The sequence below is a fragment of the Solanum pennellii genome, chromosome 5 (assembly GCF_001406875.1).
Source record: "Solanum pennellii chromosome 5, SPENNV200".
Classification (NCBI taxonomy): domain Eukaryota; kingdom Viridiplantae; phylum Streptophyta; class Magnoliopsida; order Solanales; family Solanaceae; genus Solanum; species Solanum pennellii.
This window is the reverse complement of record NC_028641.1, coordinates 38,089,307-38,094,971: the sequence shown is the minus strand read 5'-3', so window position 1 is coordinate 38,094,971 and position 5,665 is coordinate 38,089,307. Positions and strand designations below refer to the sequence as shown.

Here is a 5,665-nt window from a genome sequence, read left to right as displayed (position 1 = left end):
TATATATATATATATATACATATATATATATATATATATACGCGTCTTTTACTTTCATAAATTAATCAATATATTTGAATTGATAATTAAGCCTTCCATCATATAAATATTTATCACGATTTCAGAAAATAAAAAAATATTAGTTATTTGATCGTTAATAACAATAAATTTCTATTATAAAATAAAATATTTTCCTAAACAATATAGTTACTATTTTATATAAACTATTTTACATTGCATTATATTAGATTTTCAAAGTTTTTAAGTGCACAAAATAATCATATTAATGATGTAACTTGATGTTAACTTCTTAAAAGATAAATCATATTACTTTGTTACGTTAAAAATGTTCAAAATATTATTTTCTATAAAAAAAACTATTTTACTAACATGAGATTTTTATAATGTTCTATTGATATAACATTTAATTTTTCATATGCGCATTTAGATATTGAAAACAAATAGTCCTAATAATTCAGTTCAGATTAAGAGATAACATCTTAATATTCAAATGTGTATTTAGATTTAGACGTCTCAATCTTAATGAAAACAAATGCCATACTATAATGAACATTCTGTACTTCTACTTGATTTAAGTCTCCAAAAAATGGCATACAACATTTGAGATTGCAGATTGCCAGATCTTCTTCTATTTTTTTCACTTCTACTTTAAGTTGATAATTTTGATGTAGATTTGATAATTACATTAATGCGTACAAATAACCATTATGTAAGATAACATTTATAGAAGTTACACCTTACAGGTATGAGACACCAAAGACACTTACCTCGCAGCTTACTCCAACAAATTTTACAACTTTGTATCGAAGTCCGTAGCAAATCTTGACAACTTAAAGTTCAAGATCACCTAAATGTCTTAATCCTGATTCTCTCAATTACATAACATAATAACATGTATAAATTTCATATGAGCAATAAGAATGAACATGTATAGCAAACATCATGCGAACCTTGTTCTGAACACACAAGTACTCAGCATCACTCTAGCTCGTGCTTTCATCCATGTAATGATAGTTGTAATGCCAGAATTTCAAAATATAATTAACAAGTAAAAATACACAAAAAGGTCAAAGGAGATTCAACATCTACTAATACATAAAAATTATTTTTACTATGTATAATAAATGTAATTTTCCACTAATGAACCCCTAGGCCATTGGCTCCGTTGGTCAACGAAATCTTAGTTCTGTTAAATTTTGAAATTTCTTGCTTAAGAAAAACAATCTAAGGAAAAATTGAATAAAACACTTGATATTTAAAAATTTGATATGTCATACTTGACGAAGATCACATGTAGCACCCTTGTCATGTGAAGAACCCTTGTCAAGTGAAGTATGTAATCAGAGAGAACTTGAGAACTCAACACTAATAAAAAAACGTAATAGGGGAATCAAGAAATTCAGCTCAAGCATTAATGCTAATAAAGACATCTTGAATGAAATCGGTTGAGATCACTCAAAAGATATTTTTGTATTCGACGAAAAAAATTCAAGAATCACTTGGTAAATAAGTTCCCATTGAAATAGTTTTTAGAAATTATTGAATTTATTTATACTGACGACGTTCTTTAAGCCATTCTCAATATAACCATATGTCATGATCCTTTCTCATTAGTTACCTCATATGAGCACTAATGGGCTTGAACCAACGCGACTAACTTTGATAGGCAAAAGTGAACCCCGATAGAGAAATTAATAGTGTACAGAAACAGTTGATAAAATATCATATTAAATATGATAATTGTAATACCTAATAATTATCTACGGAATCTCAAAACAAGACCAATAAAATACTGTCCTCTACAACTAAATTATTGATATCATAATCAAATCTACAAATAAATTAGCATATAAAAATGTGTGCGACACACACACACCATGGATACACAATTCGCGACGAAATTTAGCCAAAGAGATCTGCAATTAGTGAAAGTATACGCAGTTAGTTCAGCAGTTATAAAATTTAGGTAGGGTATTTTACCAATTGAACTGGTAGGAGAAAGGAAGGTTTAGAGAAACAAAAAAGCAGGGGAGTAAAATCATGGCCAATTTGCGAGAGAATTCACGGAAGAGTGAGGATTGAGCAGTGAAGTGTAGGATCTCTTTATTAGTGCTTTTAGAGAGGTCTTTTTGTAATGTGTGGAGGATAGATATATATTACTTATTGTTTAGATTTAGAGACTCTTTTAAGTAATTACCTATAAATTCAGAAAAACGGACGATAAGCCCAATGGTCATGGGGAGATAAATTGTCCATCTCGTTAAGAATAAAACATTGAATATACGACTCTAACCTTTAATGTTGCTTACTTCAGCACATAATTATTTCATTCTAGATAAGGCAACAGTGTCAAGTGCATCACCATCTTCTCTCATCCATGGTAAACCTACATTTGCATAAAATATTAACCTTTCAATTGTAGTACAATATGAAATTGGTCGTTCCATACATCATAACCGTCACATTCTCTAATAGCAAACATACACTGTCCAATTGAATATTTTCTCAACTCTTATCCGCCATAGGACAAGAAAATCTGAGGTGTATCGATTTCAATGATCTCATTTTATTTGATATAAGGCAAAACATAAATTCATAAAAAGTATTCCAACAATAGTTTTTTGAGATAGAAACTGTACACAACCAAACCACAAAAGATTGAGGAAGAAAAATAAAGAATCTGGGCAAGAGAAAAACAGAGAGAAAAGGGATGACACATCTGAATGTCTTTCTTCAATTTCCTTGTGTTTTTATTCTAGATTAGGATCAGTGCTCATCAAGCCATATTATGTTAAAAGCTTGGGTGTGATTACAAGAGAGAACAAGGTAGTTAATTTGATGGAGGTCATTTATCTTTCATTGGTAACTTCATCAAACACATTGCATCAAGATTCAAGGCAATTTTCTTTTTATTTCGGTAGTTAGCAGTTAGGCTACTGACACAGAATTTTCAAAGAGACATACATCTTATCTTATATTAACAAATTAAATAAGTTGGAAAAAAATGAAGGAAGTAGAAAAGCTAACTACAAAATCAAAATCAAATTCCTCAAGGAAGTTCTTTTCTTAACCCAAAATTTCAATTATAGTTTCTTCTTTAACACTGTGTCTTTGTAAACAGAGAATTGCAACCATAGTACATCACAAAGTAAGAAAATTCGAGAAGAAGACATGAATGAATAAAACTACACCTTAAAATGGTATGAAATTATTGAAAATCTCAGAGATCATCCCTGCAGAATGAGAGTTATAACTTAAGAAGAGGCTTCATTAAATCAATTGCTCCATGCTTATTCTAGAGAAGCCTTGTTGATGATGAAAGGTGTAACTATATTTTCTAGTTCGTGGATATTAGGCAGCCACGTAACAATTACAAAATATCTTAACGGATAGAACTTCCACCTCCTGGTTTTACTTGAACTATTTGCCCTTCAAATGAACATTTATTTTCAATAATGCCAGTGGTCGTCCATCTTGTTGGCTCTTCTATAATATAGTAATAAATAGAAACTAGATATTTTAAGGCCCGTAATACGGGCCCAATATAATTTCACATATTTTGTTGAAAAAATTAGATAAATTCACAACTTAAAATATTTTATTCCTCTCTCAGATGCATCCTATTTCCTCTCGGATCCTTCTATTTCCTCTTGGATACATATCTATCCCTTCTAATATGTCATTTGCAATGTATTGGACAACCAAAGAATGTAGTCGAAAGGAATGAAAAATTCAAGATTTTTGTAATTGAGAAAACTTCTCGGATATGATGTAATTAGCCTCCAAAGATATGAAATTTTTGTACTTTATACTATTTTTTTCTTTAGTAAATTTTTTTAATATATTACATTTTAATTTATTTCAAATGTTCATACAACATAAGTGTGTCGTTTACAACCTAAATTGAGAAAGTTTAATTCTAAAAAATTCTTTGTAGCAAGGAAATAGAGAATTGCTTTAAAATAAGAGTTAAAACAGTTCATGTTCAAGGAATGTATAAAATTCATATATATTCACAAGTGGTATCTATTTTTCACAATGTTATTTATCTTCATTTTGTGATTTGCACCATAAACTTTCCACCTGATAAAATACTAATCATTGATCAATCAATTCGTAAAGATCGATTTAAAGTCTTTCGAATCTCTATTGCTTTAACTTAAGTATAATGTGTTTGTATTTGACTTTGTCGATGAATTTTGTGATACATTTTATTATTGTCTTCGATAAATAGAAATACTTAAAAAATTGATTTCTAACTTCACAACAATAAAAACAATCAAGAAAGCAGCTTTCTTTCTATATATAATAATAATTATCGTAATATTATATTCTAAATATTGAAAATATTTATAAAAAAAATTATTTTTGCCTCCACAAAAATAAAAACAATTATGAAAGAAACTTTATTTCTATATACAATAACAATTATCCTAATGTTATACCCCCTCAACCTATGTCTGAAATTCCAGAGACACACTTATACTTTACTAAGGTCCTATAACCCCCCTGAACTTATTTTTAAAGTAATTTTCTACCCCTTTTTGCCTACATGGCACTAGGTTGAAAAAAAAAGTCAATCAGCGTTGACCCCACAAGATAGTGCCACGTAGGCCGAAAAGGGGTACAAAATTACTTATAAAATAAGTTCAGGGGGGGGGGTAATAGAATCTTATTATAGTATAAGTGTGTCTCTGTGATTTGGGACATAGATTGAGGGGGTACTTGTGCATTATCCCTATTTTTTTTGATACTACACTTAATATCATGTCGTAAAGAAAACTCCAAAGCTTAACCCCACAAAATAATCAATATACTTTTTTCAGGTTATTTTTTTCTAATTTNAAAAAAATCAACATACTTTTTTCAGCTTTTTTTTTCTAATTTATTTATTTTTTAGTTTTCTTCCTCTATATTTCTAAACAAAGTCTTTTTCTATTAACATTTTCTTTTGTTCTTCTTTATTTTTTAACTACTCATTTTCTTTAGTTTGAATTTAACATTCATTAGGATTTGAATGTTAAATTTTCTTTGTTAAATAGTTTATCATATTTGATATAAAGAAAATATAAAAATGAAAATTTTATATTTTTTAATCTTTGAACGAATATGTTGTCAAATTATTGATTTCTTGATAGTCAAACATTGTTCATTCTTTTAGTCAAAAAATTTGATATTTTCTTCAAATTAATTAAAAACTACTGCTACGTCATTTTAAGGACTATTTTAATAATTAAAATACGAATTTAATGGTCATATTATGTAACATAATATTAAAAATATGTTCACGCAATATTCCTTTAAAGTATTTTTAGGAAAAAAATATTAACTATTCAAACTCATTTTATTTTAATTAGTTCAAAATTTTCTTTCCAAAATATGTCAAAACACATTTGTTATTCTTTGTAAGAAGTTAATTAAGTAATAATAACTCTTCATTTAAACAAAATTACAATAATATCCTTATGAGCTCATAACAAAAGTTAAGACATGTATGAATTCTTCTAGATTTTTATTTTGACCATTAGTTATACAATTATTATTTTACCCTAAAGTGATGTTAAAATTACTAATATGCCATTGATCGTCCTTCTCATGGCTCTTCTATATAATAGAAACATATATATATATATATATATATATA

The 5,665-nt window shown here is 27.9% G+C and overlaps 1 long non-coding RNA gene across 1 annotated transcript; it reads right to left on the bottom strand.

The window, feature by feature from the left end:
* Nucleotides 1-1,704: 1,704 nt before the first annotated feature.
* Nucleotides 1,705-3,344, bottom strand: LOC107020024. Its single transcript, XR_001456784.2, has 3 exons — nt 3,213-3,344; nt 2,315-2,407; nt 1,705-1,937 (listed from the first exon to the last, which is right to left on the bottom strand). It is a non-coding gene; the product is annotated as an uncharacterized LOC107020024 (long non-coding RNA).
* Nucleotides 3,345-5,665: the final 2,321 nt, after the last annotated feature.